General features: G+C 35.0%; 1 protein-coding gene and 1 long non-coding RNA gene across 11 annotated transcripts in view; one reads left to right on the forward strand and one right to left on the reverse strand.

Moving 5' to 3' along the window:
* The window catches only part of LOC145678450 (neuronal acetylcholine receptor subunit alpha-7-like), an 829132-nt gene that overhangs the window by 39236 nt on the left and 766339 nt on the right, over positions 1-23557 (reverse strand). The gene's annotated exons all lie outside the window — the stretch shown is intronic.
* Positions 14913-23557, forward strand: part of LOC145678451 (uncharacterized) — a 44494-nt gene continuing 35849 nt past the window's right edge. Inside the window, exon 1 of one of the 2 annotated variants that reach the window (XR_014130395.1) lies at positions 14913-15519. This is a non-coding gene — a long non-coding RNA (uncharacterized LOC145678451). Of the gene's footprint in view, positions 15520-16378; positions 17097-23557 lie in introns of those variants that run through there. The other variant, XR_014130396.1, reaches the window with a different exon arrangement.

Genomic DNA, 23557 nt, shown 5'->3' on the forward strand with positions numbered 1-23557 from the left:
ATATATGGTAGTAAATCTAGAAAAGTAGTAAAGCTATGAGAAAACTTCGCCTTACGCGTATTAAACTGACGAAATATAATTTTGTGAGATCAAAGGTGGATTCTGAGTGAAGAACGCATTGAAGTTTTTGGAACATTTTTGAAGAAATGAAGAATCCTTAGATTTTCATTTCATGAAATTTTTAAGACAATATTTATTACCAATAAATTTTACGGCTACACAACGATGTAGGAATAAGTGGAGTATGTTTTTATGAATCGGAAAATATTAATCACTTTTAATGAATTTAAATTTTAAATAATAGAATGGGATATTGTACTTTACGAACTCGATGTATGTTCTCGGCACTTTACATACACACACACTCACACAGAGAGAGAGAGAGAGAGAGAGAGAGAGAGAGAGAGTTGAATTGAGTTGATTTTGAGTTTAACGTCCCTTTCAGCAGCGAGGCTATATGAGACGGGATAAACTGATTAACGTGGAATCCGAACTACATGAGCTCCAGCCAGGAATCGAAGCAGGTCTCCCATGCCAAACGCGCATGTGCTAACCGATTAGCAACGAAGGAGCTCGCAGAGGGAGAGAGAAACACTATGTAAATTTTTACTTCCCAACTTGAAATATTAGAAAATTTTCCGGTTTTCGAAAGCTAATTGGAAAATTATAATTTGAGGTTGACTAACTTTCCTCTACAGAACTTCAATTTTGTAGCTCAATGTGCAGTTAAATATAGTGGAAAATTTTCCACCTAACATCACTACATATAATATCCAAAATTGTCCGGCTTATGAAAAGTGTTTTCCACTTGTTTCTACATAGTAATGAAAATTTTCCAATATGTGAATATTACTTTCACTTGTTTCTACAGAGCAATAAAACTTTCCGATTCACAAAATGTTGTTTTATCTTTTGCTTCAAAATGATGAAAACTTTCCGACTCATAAATAGTTCTTCAATTTTTCCATAGAAGACAGAAAATATTTCAAATCATGAAAAATTGTTTCGCTTGTTCGTACATAGTACTGAAAATTGCCTAAGACATGAAAATTTTCAGATTTTTTAAATGATCTTTCACTTTTTAACATTTCTATACATGAATTCAATCAATTTTATGATTACTGAGGAATTGTTACTTGATTACTAATATTTTTTAGAACGGAAAATTTTCCACCTCACATTACTACTCACAGTGTGCACATATATTATGAGGTTTGACAATGTTGCTCATGATTCCGTCGAGCTTCTCCGTGGCTAAGCGGTTAGCGTACGCGCCTTTGGCGTGGGAGGCCAGGGTTCCACGTCTCATATAGCCTCGCTGCTGAACGGGACGTTGAACTCAAAATCAACTCAACTCAATTCGTGATCCTGTCAAGATGCGTGTGACCGTTGTCACAGACAAGAAACTAGGGCGACAAAAAAAAAATAATAATAATAATTTGACCTCTGAAAGCATGTAAGATCAATTGATCCACCAACACAAAACCATGACACTCCCAGATGAATTGATTATAGATAACGGTTGAACTGGGTCAACTCCAGAATTGAAAAAGAAAAACCAATGCAGTCCGCATTATTGGTTGGATTGAAGTTTAGCGTTCCTCTCATCACCCAGGCCATATGAGATGTTAACCTACTGTTTAAGGTGGATTCACCTGCCTTAATGCGTTCAAATTTCAAAGCTATCCATTGAAAATCGAGAATGCATTCCCCGAAGGTGTGCATACCAGCCATTACCAACTATTAAGGCATAATGCTTAATGAGTACTGTATATTGTAAATACGTAGTACGATTTTTCATACGTTATCATATTATTTTATCGAGCTCCTGTATATATGCTCATTGTATATGCATTTCTGTTCCATTCTAGCTATGAAACGACTAGCAGCACTAGTATGTCCAGAGGAAAGTGTTAATTGTAAGTATATCACCAACTATAGTTGCTTATAAATCATGACAAAATGTGTATAATATTAATTACAATCTTTTTGTTGGCTCTTACTGTAAATTATCCGAAATATGCTGTCTAATTGGTATTAAGAAAAACTATAAGTTGTACATTTGTCCCTGAAAACATAGATATGGATGTGTCGAAAGTCCCCGTAAGGCAATACATTTAATTGTACACTGAATGAATAGCCTACGATTCCTAGCTTTGGTCTGTCCTAAAAGGTATGTAAATATCCTTATATTTTAGTCAAGAACGGAATGAGACAAACTTGATGTATAGTCCCCAAACTAGCACGGATAGATCCACAAACACTGATGTTTGCTATCCAGGGACATGTAATACTATCACTAGAGATCTCGAGTTTACCCATAAAAATGAGACAACTTACATAACAATATATTGGTTCTCAACTAAGTTGTATTTATATGCGTGGTACTATTGGTGGATTCATTTCTGTTATATTATAGAGAAATTGCATTATCGCCTCTGAGTTACCCCAGTTCAGCGGTAAGTCCAGTTTATTTTTTCTGTCACAAATGGCTACTTTTATTTGAATATGATAGGGTAATAGGCAGCACACAAATTCAGTTCTCTGTTGAAAGGTACATAGGAAGATCTTGATGTCATGGTGTGAAGAGTGATAGGCCTATAATCAATTAAATTCAATACGATTTAGTTACGCCATATTCAATCTCAGTATGTCAACCACAATCAAGTGACAAAAAATAAGTTGCAAATTGCAATCTATCTATTAAAATGCTACAGTACCAATTAAGAGCGATTTTTTTAACTGTTAAACCGCAGACGATAACGTCGTCTCTTCGGGAATTAAGAGCGATTTTTTTTGTCCGTCGTCCCGCTAAAGCGTTTTGCCCTTTCTTCGGGTAAGTGCTTTATAGAAAAGGTAGTTTGCAGTTTAATGTGGCTGGTCTAAGAGGTGCACAAGTATATAAGATTTATTTATTTATTAAATACATATACACACAGAGAGGTGATGGAAGGGTGACAATAACATATATTTAAGAGTGACCGAGCTCTAACCTATAACCTTAGCTTTCAACCCTTTGATTTACGGTTATTTGTGATTTCACGTTTATAACAAAGACAAATATTTTTTAAAAGAGTGTACTTTAAATAAGTTTCTTAAAGAGATAATTTTCACAAAGTTCATCCTTTTAAATTATTGTTCAAAGCCTTTACCTTTTAGTAAGCCTTCTCCGAAATAAATGCAAATGAATTGTGCTGCCATTTTTGGAGTTCTTTTAGACTACGTTTATATGTTTGTAGCCAACCCTTTCGACAATGAGATCTCGGGAACTACAAAGATGTTTTCACTGATCAGCTCTAGAAAGATGTTTTCACTGATCGATTGCAAATTTTGCGTAGATTGTCCAGTTCTAATTGATTTTTTAAAAAAACATGGCCGTTATTTCTTTATTACATTTTTACGGGTACACTGGAAGTGTTGAAGTTAAAAAAAAACTAAAGCATCATATCCTACCTATTATACATTCCAACACCATATAATTGTATATAGGGGCTGCATATCTCTCAGGTGTTTGTTTCATGGCCAAATTATAATGAAAAACGAAAGTTGAATCTTTCTTTGTTCCATCTAAGTTGAATCTTTATTGTTTGAAGTGTTTTGCCCAATGAACACCATATATCACTGACATTATAATTGATTGTATGTGTAATGTATTAGCTTATTTTAACACGTTGACTGCCGTAAAGCCCACATATGGGCTTCACATAGTTCTTCAAGGGGCCATGAAACCCACATGCGAGCTTCACATTTCTTCTTCTTCAAGTCGTGATTTCCACGCGTGGGCTTTAGTCTTGGCTTTGTTAAAGGAGTTTATGTGGCCATCGGCCCTGAAGTAAAATACCTGTGAATGGCCTGAGGCGCAGATGAAAAGTATTGTTTCTGCACTATGCAAATTTATGCTAATTCATTCAGGTTAAAACATTTGATGGCTCCGGGGGTCGGAATTGAATTTCGGCCTTGGCAGTCAACGTGTTAAAATGTATAAAACGATAATCATGCCTGTTGTTCTGTATGGTTGCGAAATATGGTCTCTTGCTCGGAACGAACATAGATTGAAAGTATTTCAGAACAAGATCTTGAGACGAATATTCGGATCCAAGAGAAACGGGAATAGGGAATAGCGGAATCTTCATAACGAGGAACTACATAATTTATACGGTTTATCCAACATTGTTAGGGGTCATAAAATCTAGGAGGTTCAGGTGGGCAGGTCATGCAGCCAGGATGGAAGAAAGAACGAACGCTTTCAAAATCTTAACTGGAAGACCAGCCGGAAAACGACCATTAGGAAGAGCTAGGTGCAGATGGGAGGACAATATTAAGATGGATGTCGCAGAAATAGGAATACAAAGTAGAAACTGGATCCAATTGGCTAAGGATAGAAGTCAGTGGAGAGCTTTTGTGAACGCGGCATTGAACCTCCGGGTTCCATAGGTCATAGAGTTACTTAGTTTATGTATTTGCTTATAGTACATGCAAGAAGAAAGAAAACACAGATCATACATGATTAAAAACTGCAACCGGAAGTAGGCTCAACTCTTGCAAATGGTACGAGATATTGAAAAAGTAATCGAAAAAAATCTCCCCTTTACGGTATCTCTTGCCGATTTTTACCAAGATTTCTTTCACTTGTGTCTGCAAAGGGACATGTACAGATGTGAGGAATATAAAGGAGATTCATACTCACATATGAATGATGCGCTGTGTCAAGAGCGCAGGTTCAGCTAGTTACTTATTAAAATGTTTTGTGATAATCTTTTGATTCATATAAAATGGAATTAAGCACAGATGGAAGACCCTTCAGGTGAAATACCAAAACTGATCTTATTTCGATTATCATATTTATCTCGAAATATCTTTTTATTATTTAAATTTTTTATAATTCATCAACAAAAGGCGGTATATATTGACAAATTATAGTTCTATGTAGCGAATATAGTACTTCTTAACGTTTAGATTATTGTAATTAATATTTAATTGAAATGTCCAGAAAATGTACTGTAAAATTTGAAATTCTAAACTTTACTAAAATTATTTTGTTGGTGTTTAAGGTCTTATATGCATAAGTGACTTTTATTGGGCTAAGATGTTATGTTCTCATTGATCATGTTCTTACTTTTCGTTCACTAGTCTAGTAACAAACAATACTGTTTTAGAATGTAACAATGGATACATTCAAAAATTATCGCCGCAAGTATTAATGCAGAGCTCGATGTATGCTTTCAAACGTTGCATAGCAACCAAGATTATCTGCTAATAATCGGTTTGTGACGGATGTCTTTTCTTATAGTGTTTTTATGATTGTTTTTTTTTTTTTTTTTCGTGGCAAAAGAGAACATCATAGTGTTTTGAGGAACACTTGACTACTGTTCATCAAAACAATTTCCCTTTGTACATGCTTTAATATGCAGTTCAAAGTTGATTTTGCAAATCTTTTACAAGGTTAGTACTTTGTCATATTTTTATTCATTTATTTTATTAGTATTATGCCTGATTTAATGACTGAGCTCCCTCGTGGTTATGTGGATAGTGTGTGAGCCTTTGGTGTGGGAGACCTGGGTTCATTACCCAGCGGAAGTTAATGTTTTTCGTCCGCGTCTCATATAGCCTTGTTGCTGAATGGCATGCTAAACTCAGATTCTATCTAAAAAATCATGATTCAATGATTCGTTAAGTTCTTGATTTGTGATGGGACCTGGCTTCCATTTTCGGTGGGAATATACAGGATGTTTTAGAAGAACACTGACAACATCTGGCAGGTGATTCCTGACACCAAGATAATACTACAGTATACTCCAATCTCGATGTAGAAATGGTTCTTTTCGGCGCTATGACCAGCCGAAAACTGCAAAAACAGTCATAACTCGGGAACAAAATGTCGAATCGAAGTTGGGTAAGAGGGAATGTCCATTAACTTTAGTCATAAGATCCACTTTAATTTTTCTCTTCTCATTTTTTAACCTTTCTCCGGGCAGTGAGAAGATATATTCTTAGTAATATTGTTTGATCGGTGTTTGAATTTAGTTCTTGGGGGATTCTTTCCTAACTGTATATCTTTTGTTGTACAGTGAAGCAAGCAAGAAAAACAACAAACTTAAAAAGAAATTGTTACTCATTATTTTGTGTTGTCATTGTGACAGTAAAATACTTCGATTCTCAAAGATAGTGTAAAGTAGAGAATTAGTCCTTCGAACTCTGTATTACGGAATGGGCTACCATTGTTTGTCTTTTACCAGGGTATTTTGTACCCATGTGTTTGTATGAGTCTATCAGTATGTGTTTATGTGAAATTTGTTTTACGTCAAATTCGGTCTCAAATAGTAAAACCTTTGTTTATAACGTAATTTTGATTGTTTCAGTCTGGCAACTGCTCAGATGACGTATTGGACTGGCAATGGACTGAAAGAATATGACGTCAGATTCTTCTCGTTGCAATGGTGATCACCATTTAATTTTCTAAACAGAACATAATTGCTAAGCAAAATAGTGATTTGTTAATTCCCGGGCTAAAGGAGACAGTAATGAAGAGAAATGAAGGAAATGATGGAATGAAAAAGTGGAAGGAAACGGGAAAATCAAAAAAAACCACGCACACGGTATTTGTCCACCAGAAAGTTCACTTGGCGCGAGCTGCGATCGAACCAAGCACCCCATGCACCAGAGGTGAAAGCTCTACCACTGAGCCATCGCTGCTCTTAAAATAAAAGAGACGATTGCACAATTTTAAAAATATTTCCAATGAATTAAACTAAAAGAGAATAGAAAAATTACAATAGGATGTTTTCTCGTTGTAGTAACAGTACATATGTTTCTATGGGGAATATGAGAAATATTCCGATGCATGTACACCGATTGGAAATTGATAGAGATTGAAAATTCGCTGCAGATACATGGCTATAAGCCTTCTTTTTTAAAATATGTTTTTTATTATTGTACACACCCATACTGTAAATGAAGAGTGTAAGAAATGTAAATACCACAAAAGAAATAGCATTGTTAGAGAAGTAGGTAATGGTTTCTTCTTTTAAGAAAATCGTATAATTGTACTATTTTCTGAGTGAGACAGCTCGTCAATCAGCATGTTAAGGGGTTAATATTAGTATAATTGTTTTTCCTTATGGTGGATTATGATTATGGTGCTAGTGTTACATTTTTCAATTTCTACCTTATCACTTTATTTAGAGGTATGGTGCCTGTAATCACCCATCTCCTTTAACCTAAAGGGCATAATGGAACATTAAACTAGAAAGAATACATTTATTTCATGTGGTGCCTATAAAAACAAGTTTCTTAAATATTACTTTTTTCTTTGTGAATTACTAGATTTCACTCTTACGTATTCTAAATTGGAGTCCCCACATTCTTAATCTGTACATTTTCTCACCAATTGTACTACATCTTCAAAACATTCTACATATGTAAATAAATTATTCTTGTTTACTCTAGACTCCACAATAAAATTTTCGTTTGATGCTTTTGCATAAAAAAAAAAAAAAAAAAACATAGTGATCCTTATGGTAAAAGAGAGGAGATGACGACATCACAATTTCAGTCTTACACCATATTCAGTGATGCAATATTTAAATTTATTCTAGATTTCAAAATGGGCAAGAAGGAAGTAACTCGTGATTTGGAAAGGCTGGACATAGGATTTACTAAATGATACAGTTAATTCAAAAGTATAATTAGATGACCGCGCAGTAAAGGACTTAGCAGGTTTAGGTACATATAGTAATAATAATATATAATAAATAAGTAAAGCCAAAATTTCTATTCAGGGTCACAGGCTGAATCTATCTCATTTCTCCAATCAATCAATCAATCTAAATATCTATCTATAAATATCTATTAACAATTATTTAAATGAAATTATTCAGGTATTACCACCATCATGCGGATTCAGGCCCCAAATGTCTGAGTTACGCCACTGTTTATAATGATTTTTATATCTCGTTAGGTGATTTTAACAAAGAAATACAAATGCACATTGAGATTTATAAATCTAATAATCCACGAAGCTTTTGCAACATATTTGTTATTAGAGTTTTAAACAGAATACAACTATGTCTATCTCTTAACTGAGTTCGTAGGTACAATACTTTCCACACCGTCATTTGCGAAAAACATGGAAAACTTTGAAATCTTATTTTACAATTTTACAATTTAAGTTTACGTTTGGGTTTAGGTATTGACAGCACCATTACCGTGACATTTTTATTTCTAACTCGCCCGTAAAAGGGGCAATTTTTAGAATCTATTCTTGAAAAGTTTACATTCTCTAATATCCTATTAAACCTCCTACTGTGTGCCATTTTTTTTACCGCCTCCATTTTGTACTTTTATCTGTCGTTTTCCCTCTTACTTTTGAAGTTCCCCGACTCGAAGTGTCATAGTCAGATTTCGTTTGCTATGCCTTGAATTATGTAAAAGTCAAGGACAACACCTGACAGGTGAGCAACTAGGCTAGTTGTCACCTTAGCGCCTCCCTCTGACCAACCAAACCAAAACGCTCCCCAACTACACCTGATATCACCATCACACAATAATTCTCCTATTCCCTTTTTAGTTCAAGTCGTAAAGCGTGATTTCAAAATTGCAGTACATAATTTAATTTTTAGTACAGGATAAAACACCAAAATAACTAGTATTTGATTACAAAATAATCTGAGAGTAGCATGCTTGACATATTATTATGGTCTTATCATAATAATTGCACATTACAATGCTTTTGGAATTATATCGGGATGTGCATATGTGTAGAATGAATCAACAGTCCGTTGCTTTAGAACAGAATATTTAATTATAACATTTAAGTTGTCTCGAGTATTATACTCGGGCACTTTGCAAATCTCTTAAATCCATGTAAGTTAAATGAAAACACAAAACGCTGGAACTAAAATTTAACTTTGCGGGCTCTTTTGGCTGCAAATGTTTTTACAATGTCCTCAAAAGATAGCTTTGAAACTAGCTTATGCTCGCTCGATGTGATCCTAAGGTTGGTGAGTCCTTCTTGTTCTGTTAAGTTTCTGAGGACTTTTTTTTTATTATTATCTTTAGTTTGCTAAAACTCCTTTCCTTGCCTTATAGTGAAAATAAATATTTGTCCAATTCGGTGCCCGGGGCACAAGTCCCGTTTGCCCCTCCTTAGTTACGCCACTGACACCTGAAAGAGAACAGGAGGATGAGCGCCCACCCCTGGTGACGACACTTGCTCCTGAATATGTTGTAATGTAGGTCAAGTAATATAATCTACCTTTGTCGACATACAAATATTTGCTGCTCCCAAAACTTTTCTGGTCCTCCGTTTGTCCTCCCCCCCCCCCCGTAAGATGTGAGAGCTGGCTTTGCCATTGTTAAGAAATTCCAGAAAGTTTCAGGCCTGTAGCCAGCCCCAAAATGCAGGGGGAACCGGTAGAAGTTAGGAGGGGCCCGATCCAACCATATTATAGTTCATTTGCAAGCCTATGGTGAAAATCTAGGGGGGCAGTAAAAATTTAGATGGCGACCCCCCGTGGATACGGACCTGGTGAGCTTCTGTATTAATTTCTTCTGTAGATTAATGTAAAATATTTTTAGTGAATGTTGTACACGTTAAGAAACAGTAATTGTAACTCAGCGAAGCAATCTACACAATCTAATTTTTAATACGGTACGTACCGTAGGTCTTGAACAATTGATCGTAAAACGTCTGGTAGATACTGTACACCGTAATGTGAAATAGTTAATAATAAGGGCATCCAATAAATATTCTTACAGAATAATGTTTAGAACTTATCAAATATGAATTGAAATTACTTGTACTATTTCTCGACGCAGTCTCCTGTCACTACATGTTTTTGCCACCTGGCTACGAGAATACTATTTCTTTAGTTCGACATCGCAGAATTCTATTTTCCGTCTTTTCATCATTAGAAAACTATCTGAACAACTACGTTATCCATGGTATGACTAATAATACTTAATTAAGATTCATAAACCAAATCTACTTGATGTCTACATATACTATTTATGTAATATGCGTTCTCTTATATTAACATAGGACAGAAGTTCTTAGCATTTTGAACACTATGATACCCATTTTGCTAGTCCTATATGAATTCTTCCTTACAAATAATAATATTAATAAAATGTATTAAAAACCCATTAACGACAGATCACCGAGAACGTGTTCGCAAGCACTGGAGGGACGCTACCCACCAGTTAACAATAACGGTTCTGAAAAAAATATACGAACCCGTTTCCGGAGAGAGGAAACTGTAAATTGCACATTTTGAGCGTCAGTACTTTTCGTACGTACATTGATACATCTATCAGGATCATGAGTGGCGTATTTAGGGGGGGCTATCAGACTCAACCCTCTCCCTCCGAAATAAATTTGTTAGGTTTTCGCATTCCACGTACAGCAACAATCCTTCTTACTATCTGATAATTTCATTGACTTTCCATTTTCTTGCGCTCTTTGTTCAGAAATAATACTGTATTTGTAAAATTTCATTCCATGTAAGAACTGCGTTTTTTCTTTCTTTCGTCTATTTACTCTTCTGCTTCTTTTTTATAATTGTAACTTTCTTTCGTTTCTCCTATCATACTTTCGACCGTTGTTACTTGTGATTCAAGTCTGCCGTCGTCAGTAACGCTTAAACTAAGAGGAGCTAAGTGAAACTGGTGTTCCACACCAACTGCACGAATATCAACATAAAGGACTTTAGTTATTATAGCTAAGGAAATTTACATCGTTTAGTTATAAATAAAAGTAAATATTTAAATTAAAGAAAATCAAGACGGGGGAATAAGTGGCCTTGGAAATTAGGTAGGCCAAGAGGATGATTCCTTTTCTTCTATGAATAGAACAAAAGCTTAGATTTACTGCTAAAATTCTGTGTGTTTTATATGTCATAGGATTCACCAGTCTGTAATTCTTGCTATTAAAACTGCAATCAGTATATTTCAGCTTCAACTTGTCTCAACATTTTTTTTTTTTTTCAGGTAAAAACGTACACACATAAAACTGAATATTTCCATTTTTTCTAAAGTGAAATCAGTTAAATTGAAATGAGATTACAAATATGCAACGTGTGATTACATGAGCGCTATTATTTCAGATTTGCCTGGCGGGGGGGGGGGGGGTTAAATCCTCCACCAACATGCGAGTTTTACGTTTTTCCTAGTATATTAGTAGACAATCGATTAAAATATATTTAATTCTCAAGCTCAGGTGAGCAATTGCCCCCTGCTTCCTTTGTGTTCTGCAAAATCCTAAATACCCCCGAAACAAATTCCTAAATACGCCATTGGGGATCATAGTTCTTCCTCCAAAGTGGAGTTACGGTGTCTCAGTAATAGTCTGTTCACTTCTGGTGTGAGGGTTCCTCGTTCGATTCCAGATAATGAAGGTTAGTGGTAAACAAGATTGTGTTCGTGAGTTTTCTCGGCGTTTTCCTGATTCCCCCTAAACTCTCACTTAATAAATTCCTTCGCAATAATTACTTGTAGCGTATTTATCATCTCTCTCTTCATTAACTTGAAAAGAATAAAGCTCAAGCACTTCGTTTTATTTCAGTTCTTTTGTACTGATACGAAGTAGATCAATCAAACATGTGTAGCTCCCTTTCTTTGGAATTTCCTAAAATACATTGTTTTTCAGTACGGTCGTTTCTGCAAGTTTCCGACAAGTTTTCAACTGGTCACAGAACCAAAAGGAAGCGTTTCTACACCCAGATCAGTAGCGTAGCCAGGATGTGTGTTTAAGGGGGGGGGGCAAGTGCTGTTATAGTTACATATAGAAAAATTACAAACAAAAAAATATATAAACGTAAAAATATATAAAAAATTACAAACATCAAAGTACCAAAGTACATTGTCGGGCCTCTTTGGGGAAGGCGGCCCATCTGGGCCTCTCCTTCCCTAATCCACTGACCCAGATTAATCTATAATCTATTGTCTTATCTTAGTGTCAGGAATCACTTCTCATGCGTTTTGATGGTGTTTTGAAACACTAATATATATAAATGGCTCGAGGGAAGACACTGGTAAGCGCTGGTTCTAGTGAAATTAGGTGTAGTTGGGATCGGATCACAATATATATATATATATATATATATATATATATATATATATATATATATATATATATATATATATATATATATATATATATATAGCTTAGTTTCGGAATGTTCCCGAAGATGGCAGCGGAAACTTGTTTCGTATGTATCATTGTATTGCCTTGCATGGAAATGTTGAACTCCCTTTCCCAATTTACTGGAAAATTAGAAAATGAGATTCGCCATTGTCTTCCCCCGAGCCTCTTATGTATGGTTTGAACCGTACCTTACAGCCAGGTCCGCGTTTCATGAAAGTTAAATATTCCGTTTCAATACCTTTCTCAACAGTGCACAAAGTTTAGGTAACCAGTCAAGAGATGAACCAAACTGAGGAATAACTCTGATTCCAATCAATCTCAATAAACGCACTAGGACATTATGATGACATTAAAGAAGAGTGGGAAACCAAAACCACTTGAAAAACATATGTTATTTTATACCTAGGTATAACCAAAGTGTTCATTTCTAAGTAACTTAAATAACGTGATGAAAGAAGTAAGTTTCCCTGCTGCATGAAAATATGGTATTTTATTATTATTATTATTATTATTATTATTATTATTATTATTATTATTATTATTATTATTATTATTATTATTATTATTATTATACCCGTTCATAATATTTGCAACTCCGAATTCATATATCTTGCACATGTCAATACATTATACATTCGATTACCCGAAAATACGAAAAGACTACCTTCCTCGAAATGTGAAACAAAGGTAGAATCGCGAAACGATTACTTCTCACTACCTCACTGACTCTGAGATCAAAGAATCAGTGAAATTAACTTTGCGGCAATTGAATGCTTAACTTATGAGTTACATTAAAAAATACAACTAAAATTAAATCTTTAATACAAAAATAACTATCAATACTTATTCTAAAGATTAAAAGTATAATACCATTTAGTACAGTTATTGTTGCTAGCAGTTGTTAATAGTGGTTGAAAAATGCAATGACGGGATGGAAAATAAATTGACACCATTTTTTATCATGGCAGAAAGGGAAAGTAGATTAGCTATTTTGATTGCCTACCAACTTAAGTGGAATGAATAATACAATCTATAAGCTTAATGTAAATGAAAATCATACATATTAACTACGTTTTTGTTGTAATATATGCATAAGACGACTGTTTCATCTTTTGTAAAGCACTTGAATTCAGATACGCAGTCGCGAAGTTCAGCTTTAGCTTTAGGCATATTTAAATCTTTAAATCTTAAATCTTTTGAATTCCAACAACAATCAACACATGCACACTAAACCACTACTCATGGAATCTGCTCAACTGAGTTTATATAACAATGGTTAGAGTGAAAGTACGGTTGCCGGATTGAACTTTAGTCAGAAACAATCTTCGCTGAAAATGGCGCCTTAAGCCAAAAGTTTGCCACCATTCTGTTCTGATAAGAAAAGAAAAAAAACTCCCTTTCTGCGTACATGGAAAGGGAAAGTGCGCTTAAACTTGAAGCTGATACAAGGTCATTGGATTCAAGGAAATTATAAATTCAGTTTAGGGGTACAAAACAAACAAAATATTAATAAATAGGATTTTTTTACTGAATATGAATTTTTTGTCAAAATATTATGAAATATGAAATTTGAAAACACACTATTTCGTTTCTACATGTCATGAAATATAAATATCCTTGTCCCATTGCCCTATGGGGCATGCTTTAAAACATGTAATTTCATAGCTTGTCTCATGATGATAGTCTAAAATGGGTGGCCTCTCAGATTTCTAAAGAGGGCAAGTTGTTATAGCTTGGTTATGTGGTGCGAACGTGATGAAATTAGCAAATGTGTTGATTGTGTCGCGAGGGACAGTATCCAAGCAGATGAGGGCCTACAAAACTTAGGCAAAATCACATTGGCGAAGAGGTATAAGGGTCGGAAGAGAACTCTCGGTGTAGATCCCACCGAACATTAAAGTAGATTGTCACTCGGAATCGTCGTGTAACTGCACTGCAAATGATGGAGGAACTCAAGCGACACATTATAGAGCCAGTATCGATAATCACAGTCGCCGCAAGTTATATGGTATGGAGATACGAGGTCGGGTTCCAAGGGTGATAAGGGATCATGACGCTTTATCACGTCGCTAATGGTGCTGCAAACATGCAATGTGGAACACTGATGATTGGAGCCATGTGATATAAGTAGTTTGCTATAGATAATGGCTGTGTGGTATATATGGTAGACGCCCCAAGAAACGTATGATCCACAGCGTCTCTGTTCAACCGTGAAACATGGCGGTGGTTCTGTAATGCTACATGCAGTATTGTACAGTAAGTAGTGTGCTGATACTTAGCGATCGTGTCACTGACGGTGATTATGTCATCATTTTGGGGAACCAGATGGATCTTATGGTCCAACAATAATGCCAAATTACAAGATGACAATGCGTCCATTTCCACAGCTGAAGTTATTGCTGCATAGTTTGAAGTACATCGGGATGAAATTGAACACCTCTCCTGGCCTGTGAACCTGAACATAATTAAATATCTGTGATTCGTTTTGCAGACACAAATTCGAAGTAGATTGTCACCTCTATCCTCTCTCACAGAACTGAGTGATGCGCTTTACGCGAAATGATGTAATATATCATTTGCTACCATTCACGGCCTCTGTGCCTCCATTCCAAGTTCCATCAATGATGTTCTGTGAGCAAAAGGAGATCCAATTTCATACTGATCTAGTAAGTTACACTTTTAGGCGTTCCTCTTATATTGATAACTTAAGTACTTATTGATTTAAAATATAGTTGGAAGTGCCTGAAATAAGTTTCTCTGAAAAACAATAATTTGATATTTTTCAGAAATATGAAAGGGATCTCGAGATAGATGAATGTGTTAACATTAGAGCCTTTTGACATAAAAGCGCAACTTTTACACATCCTAGCCAGAAAGTGATTCACAAGAGTGGAATGTGCCTGTCACAAATATTGGTATATAAAAGGATTATTCTTAAAAGGAAATGTTGTGTTTCTAGTGTTGTAATTGTGTAATAGGTTATTTATTTCTCAAATGACTGTGACAAACTTCGTATTAGAAAGCAACACTGCCAACTGTAGAGACATGTCCTTAAACGTAGGAACAATTGGACACTTTTGATGAGAAAGTGGACGTAGGAAGGGACGAATTTCGTAAATTGGTAGGAAACGTAGGGATTTTATGACAAAGTTATGGAATAAAACTCAAGAGCAATTAGCCGTCATACTGGTAACATTGATTGGTTAATGCCGCCATGCTTCACTCTATCCTGATAAATTGTAATTCTACGTGAGTTATCATTCCTACTTTCGATCATTACAGATTGTAACTCCGAAAAGAATAAAGAAAAATATATTACCGTAAAATGTGAGTTGACTGTAACGAATTTCCTCTATGTTGAGTGACACAAACCAAAGGTAAGAAACAAAATTAGCCAGAACAAGAAAAAGGCTGTAGAACTTTTGATATAATGGATCAGTATCCATCTCTCCACAATCAAAGTACTATAAAGGTTCACTTGTCCTTTACAAGATTTGAAACCAGTAACGTCATTTGAAATTTTGCCAGGCAGCAAAGTTGTCTATTGACATAAGAATTTCATGTTTTTATTAGTACCGGTATAATAGTATACTATTTATTAAGAAGCATGTTTCTCAAACTCAGGGGGGAGATCGCTCATCCCAAATGATGCCTCTGTTTGATGCAAAGTTATTGGAAAAGAGCTCGGTAATAGTATACATGAGACCGCCCTTGTTTCCGGTGCTCCAGGATACTTCTTACTCTTGCATTACGTAGGGAAATGATGTTATTTCATGTGCAAGTGGTAACAGAACACATAGGAAACCCAGATCATCTTGTATTCACACTCCAATATAAAGTGTGAATACACCCTGATCTGCGTTTCTTCTGTGTTCTATTACCACTTCCACATGAAATACCATTTCCCTACGTAATACAAGAGTAAGAAGTATCCTGCAGCACAAGACATGCGATATGCGTTAAATCCCCCCCCCCCCCCCCACAGTCACATATAAAGTACAAGGGCACTACACATGCACATAGAAAGTACAAGGTCAAATGTGAGGAATAAAAGTAAAATGACAATAAGGAGCAGAAGGAGCGCAAGACATGCGATATGCGTTAAATCCCCCTTCCCCCCCCACACACGCTCATAGATAAAGTACAAGGGCACTACACATGCAGATATAGAGTACAAGGCCATAATGTGTTAAAGTAAAAAGAGAATAAAGAACAGAAAGCATTAAAAAATCGAGTTTAACTCTACAAAAGAACGTTCCATTGAAAAGCGAGGAGGAAAAACTGCACCTCGTTTTCCTCCTCGAATTTCCAATGAAACGTGTTTTCCAACAGCGAAACATGTTCCTTTCCGTAAAATAGAACCGCATCCCTACCAATCCATAACACAACTTACAGATGCGGAGCACCAAGTGCTCCTGCATCACACCAACAGCACAGCACTTTTTTTATTTTATACTTATTTCGACGATTTCGCGTTTACACAAGAAGCAGTTCACGTAAAACGGAATAACGATGACAATCCTCCTTCCATCTTGTTAATGACTTCTTTTTCATACCATGCTGCCACCTACCGCTGCTTATGTCAGTGTGTGCAAACCCATCACTAAAAATGGCATCTGTGCTTAGAGTTCCAAGATGTAATACGATCAGCGAGGAATTTTCCTCAATTTATACACGTAATTCTAAGCATCATAATTCGCATTGAAATGACCAGAAACTAAAAGTAAACATAAAAAAAGCAAACTTCGCGTTACGTTCTTTTCACGAAAACCTGTACGCAATGACTCCCAAACTTCCTTTCTCACTGCAAACACCGCTAAGCAATCATGCATGACTTGGTACTACTAGATACACCTCAGACATTTGCACATCAGCAGTAGTGAAGGTAAACACGACTGAGGAAGAACAACAAAGTGTAAGAAAACAACGTTATTTTTTATTTTCGTATCAGTCGGTAAGTAAATGAAAGTGGGTTTGTTACCCCCTATTTAAGTTCGTAGATACTCAATGAATAATCCCTAAAAGTATGAGCGTCCAGCTCCTTCTGGAACTGATGCGGTCTTACGTATACTATATCCAAGAGCTCTATGTAGAACAGAAAAGTGCATTTCATTATTTTCAAAAAAAAAAAAAAAAAAAAAAAATAATGGGCAGGACATCACAATGATAAAGGATTTCTGGTAAGCATATACTTTAAAGTAAAGGATTAGATTATGTACATAATTTTATGTAGCAAGTTACGTATATTGACGACCTTGACGGTCAATGTTCCGTTAAAGGGGTCCAGTGTCTTTGACACCACTTCTTTCTATTGATTTTCGTTTGATTACATAATATAACGTTATATTAGGTTAGATCAGGTTAGGTTAGGTTAGGTTAGGTTAGCTTAGGTCAGGTTAGGTTAGGTTAGCTCAAGGGGGTCCAGTGTAGCTTTGGACCCCCTTAACGGAACATGGACCATATTGACATTTATAATGGGCATTTATTCTGTTAATTCTGCCAGCTTTTCAATATGACAATAATCACTTATGAATAGGTTAGTTTAAATTAGGTTAGATTAGGTTTGGTTTCGTTCACTTACCTTAGTACGTTGTTTTGCTGCGACGGGATTTATCAGAACTTAACCCTTTTTAATGCATGGTCATATACTCAGTATTAATATGTAAATTTCTCTTAGAAACTTATCGGTAAAACGTAAGAACATTTTAAATCAGTTGTAGAGACTTAGCTAAAATAATTTTGACAACACTATTTGTACATAAATGTAAACAATATACAGGAAAATCCTCACTAGACGGCCGAAAATATCAGATAGACTATGTTATGATTCAGGACAGGTATCGGAAAAGCCTGAAGAGCGCGAAAAACCTTCCCAGGACGGACATTTTCTCTGATAACCTTGTGCTGGCCGAAGTGGATATTTAACTGAAAAAATGTAAACAAAAGAAAAGTAAGCAACAATATCTTGAATACTGAAAAGTTGAAAAACGAAGAAGTAAAAAATCTTTTAGTTGAAAAGTTCGAAGAAAAGTACTGAAACGAGGAAAGCGCACGCGCAGGTAGTAACAGACGATAAAAGCATGTTAAATTTTGCATACAGCAGGCTGAGGGAGAAGCAGTAGGTTACCGTGAACACAAAACGGCAAAGAAACCATGGGTTACAGAACAGATATTTCAGAAAATGAGGCGAAGGTAGACATGGAAACAGGTAGTTAAACAACGAGTTACGAAGAAACAGACAGAGCAAGGGAAGAATTTTACAAAAGAAAATGTGAGGACACAGAAGAATTAGAAAAACTTGGGAAATATGAGGAAATGTACAAGGAGGTGAAATTCATGGAATTTCGGAGGAAACAAGGGGATATTATGATGGCAGTAGAAAATAAGATGGAAAGGTAGTCAGCTAGAAAATTGAAGTCTTAGCAAGATGAAAATAAAATATTGAGAACTTATATGAAAGTAAGGATAGACCGTGTGGCCTAGATGTTGAAGCAGAAAATTAAGTACGCGAGGACGATAATGGGTGAGTTTGAGGATGAGTTTCGGGGTGAGTTTGTAAAAGCTATATAAGAGATTAGGAATAGAAAGCCAACCGAAATAGATAATATACCAATCAAATTCGTTAAAAATATGCGAGACAAGATCAAGGATAGGGAATATTGTTTCTACTCTGTAATGAAATATATGAAACAGGAGAGTGACTAAAAGATTTCTTGAAGACGATCATGATACCGATGACTATGAAATCGAACCCAGAGATGTGAGGATTATAGAATTATTATTATCATATTCCATGCAGCAAAAATTTTCCTTCGAATACGGAATAGAATGTTGTATGGAAGAACAAATGAGAAAGTTGAGGAGGAACATTTCGGGTTCAGGAGAGGTAAGGGCACAGGAGATGCAATTGGATTATTAAAGGTGATCAGTGAAGGGTTTATAGAAAAAAGGAAAACGGTGTATGATGTATTTATTGATATAGAAAGCTTTTGACCATGTGAATTGGGAATTGTTGTTGGGAGTTCTGAAAAAAGGTTGGGTTGAGATAGAAAGATAGAAGACTCATAAGGAATTTATATAGGAATCAACAAGTAAGTGTTAGAATAAGAGAGGAAATGACAGAGGAGAGTGCAATCAAAAGGGGAGTTTGACAGGGATGCTGTCTCTCTCCAATATTATTTAATATATATTTAGAAGAGATAGTGAAAAAGAGCCTACATGGTGAAGATGGCATTTCGGTGAGAGGTAGAATGATTAGGTGTATAGGTTTGCAGATGATAGTGCTTGTAGCGGAATCAAAAGTAAAATCAATAAGATGTTAGAAAATTTTATGAAAGGCTGTGAAGAATAGAATGGAAATAAATGTTAGAAAAACAAAAAGCCATGGTGATTGAACCGAAGCGATTGGTGTCAAATATAGAAGTAGGAGGGGATAAAATAGAACAGATGACTAGTTTCCGATACCTGGGTAGGATAACTAATGGTAATATGAAGTGCGAATGTTAAACAAAAATAAGGATAGGAATGGCGAAAGAAGCCTTTAAGAGGAAGAAAAGACTGTTTTGTGAAACTTTAAATAAAGAGTTAAGAAAAAACTGATAAAATGATTCGTGTGGGGCACTGTACTGTACTGTATGGGATGTAAAATGGACATTACGCAAAAATGATGAAAAACTACTGGAAGTTTTCGAAATGTTGATGTGGAGAATAACGGTGAGAGCTGGCTGGGTTGAGCGGAAAACGAATGAGAGGTTGTTAGAAATAATGGGGGTAACAAAAAACGAAGAATCTCAAATACTGTTCAGTATTCAGATAAACTTCCCTTTAGTTTCTAATATTGTATGGTCGAATGCTTCATTAAAATTTTTGCTTTAAGTGAATTGCTTCATGTTGAATTACATTTAGAGATTCTTCAACAACAGATTCTTTCAGCGACGGAAGAATCTTTCGAATTCACTTCAACGGAGGGAACTCAAAATCTGATACTTTAGTCCAAATCTTCTGTAATTTGTCTTTGGTAGTAGTAAAAACGTCAAATCCAGACTGTATTTTCTGCTTCAAAACTGACAGACAAGATCTCACAACTTGATCTGCTTTCCCGAGACTGATTTCTCTGTCTTGTAATATACTGCAACTTGCTGAAATGTTGATAGGATTTGTAAAATTATAGAGATAATGAAACAGAAGTCTGTAATGTGTAACACTTTTTTAAAGTCCCGTAGCTTTAATAGATAATTCAGTATCTACATGACCTGATTTCCTTTGAGAACTCCAGAATAAATACTATACTATCCAAATTCTTTTCAATATTTTATCGTTGATCTAAGTGTCCAGTCCATGATTGATCCATCAGCCTCTTACGATTTTAGCGTTGTGCATCTGTGATATTCAATGATTTCTGAGCAACCTATACAGTAGCTTGGCTAACTCAAAATGATGGGTAAGGGAAAAAAGGGAGGAATATCACAAAACTGGATTTTCGAGAAAACGGCGATTTTGTATTTTAAACCGCTTAGTAAAGAATAGGGTAGTCAAATCTTTTACCCCGTTTTACATGGACATTTTGACATTTAGGCATGCATGGCATATACTGTCAAATAGTACTAAGAGTCACCAACAGATAGGACAAAGCACACACATGGATATTCCTTGTTTTTTCCCCTTACCCTTCAAATACTCTTTGCCATTAGGGATCGCTTAACAAGTATGAACTATTACGATATGAAGTTGATGATCATAGCAATGAGTATAGGGAACTGGTTTCTGAACTTCTTGTAATAGTTTCTGAACTCCTTTCTTGCATCCTGTCATCTCAACACCAGTCATAATACTGACAAATTATAGCTTCTTTTCGAAATCTTGCTTTAGAAATAGTTTCAAAGACTTTCTCTGATATGACTTTAAATCAGTGATCGCCAAAGCGTCGATCGCGAGCTACGATAGATCGCGTTAATGCTCCAGTTACGCCTAGTTTATTAGGCAATAAACAAAGGATGGATTTTCTTTTTTTTAAAAAAAAATAAATGGTAGTTCTTTTGGTTGGTAGATCACAGTAAGATTCAAAAACGGTATGGTAGCTCAGAAGCATCATAAGTTTCGCTACCACTGCTTTAGATGATAAAAAAGACCCAATAAATATTCATACACATTTCCTTCTTTCACAAATCTCACAACCAATGACAAATTTTCCCATCAGAGGAGTCCAGTGTTTCATATTATTTCAATCAAAGAAACTGTGATTTACTTTTATCATATTCTATTTTCATTTTGTCCAATACTATCTCTGCCAACACATTCATTATTTCGTTCTGAACTTCAAGTGACATATATTGAGCATTCTAAGGAATATGTATAAATATGAACTTTAGAATCGATTTTTTTTCTATTATACACTTGAACAGTGCTATATTTAAAAAAAAGTCCAGTAGAACTTAGTTCATAAGGATTTAATTCTTGCAGATCTTTGGGTCCATATCCTCAATCCCCACGATATAGTGACTAATTTACTGTGAGAATCTGCACTACCTCAACTATATACTTAATATGGTACCTATTTCTTGTTATCTGTTTCGCACCTAAAATTATATTAACATTACCCCCCGTACTGTCTTAATGTAAGTTGTTCTCAAATTTGAATTTCTTCTATGTGTCTTCTAAAGAAAGAGTGCTTATCAAATTCTTTTCCTTGCTCCAATGCTAACTTCCAATTGCAAAACCCTGCCACAGTAAAGGTCTGATCCCATAGACTGTTCTTTAAAAGCATTCTACAAGAATAGGAGAATGCTTTGTCCCTTAAAATGGAATTTCTAACCAAACCTTTATGTGATATCGCTGACTTTGCAAACTACGTTCTTTTTCACTGAACTTTGTTTTAAGTACTCACGTAGATTGGGCTGAGCAGGTCTTTCATCCCAAAAATCTGTCACTTATGGAATAAAATTCTAGGTTGTAGTTTTTGTATTGACAACTTGCTCTGAATATTACCTACTGAATCTTCAACGCCAGGTTTCTTCACTGTGATTTTTCATGTTGATCGCTTATGGATCATTGATTTGAGCATTTGATTCTCTCGTCCAGCGAATAACAGACTTATCCATACTATCTTGAAAAGATTTCTTTTCTTTCCTTCTTCTTCACTATTAATAATGTTTATCAGGAAAAAGCACCAGACGAGTCGTCTCCACGAGCTAAGAATGTAAAAAACAGAGAATTATATTACTTTATTTGTGTCTTATAATTTAAGTTCATCAGGTAAGTTGGTGGAGAAATATTTCGAAGCTATCCTTTTTCTTCTTCTGCAAGACTTATTATTTACCAAAATTGTCCCAATCTTTAGCGAGATGTTTCATATCAGTATTTGTTTTGAAATCTTTACTGTTTTATTGAACTTTGAATTGATCACATTAATATTTCCTCCTTGAGTCTAATACTTTTGATCTGTCGTTTATTATATGAGCTATGAAGTAATTCAATCTAATTATAGAATTATTCCAGACGAGATTAAACATTTTAACATAAATCTTATAGTTTGCCAGTTATACTCTGCTAGTATTTGCTTGTATGAGAAAGATTCTGTCCAAGTAGTTGATGAAGTATAAAATTATGTGGATTAATTTTTGAAGAGGTCATACCTTTAAAAATGTGGTTTAAAGTGCCAATTCCTTTATCACACCAACAATGGCATGTTTTCTTCTTTTTAATTTGATGTAATTTAGTAGGTATTAGTGCAGTTCCTAGAAGGATTCTAGGGTAATTTTCTTCATGATAACTTCCATACGAGACCAGTTATTTATATAGTGACAAGGTTTATTTTTTTATTATTTTGAATTATAGACCAATAAAGTTTTCCAGAAGGGCTTTTAATTGTTTTGACATAATTCCACTTCACATTTGTACTTTTCCTCTATGACATAATTAAAGTTATTATATGGTATTTTGATTGGAGATCTTCTACCTTCCTTTCATGGACTTTTAGCGGCTACGTCAACATTATTATTATGTTCTATTTCTACATGATCCTTCATGAAAATGATGTTGAATTTTTAATTTTTTTTCTATCATAATTTTATACAGATATTTAATGTTTAAAACATTTCATAGCGTGTTATGATTCCAGTTTATAGAATTTAATGATTGGAACACACGTAAAGAATCAGTACAAATTATAGTTGAAAAAAATATTTTGTTGCTTAATATAAATTAATACTAGTCGAATCACAAAAGATTCTCCATCATAATTTTGTACTTAATATTTGATTGTGATCGACATTTCTGAGATGTAAATAGTTGCACCTACATTAGTATTTTATTTTGAAGCGTTAGTATACATTAACAGAGATTCTTTGTCAATTTCTTGTAATTGATCCCTCCAAATGTTCTGGTAAATTTTGTTTTTAAGAACGCAATTTTCTAAGT

Source organism: Thermobia domestica, chromosome 2 (assembly GCF_964235325.1).
Source record: "Thermobia domestica chromosome 2, izTheDome1.hap1.1, whole genome shotgun sequence".
NCBI classification, from domain to species: domain Eukaryota; kingdom Metazoa; phylum Arthropoda; class Insecta; order Zygentoma; family Lepismatidae; genus Thermobia; species Thermobia domestica.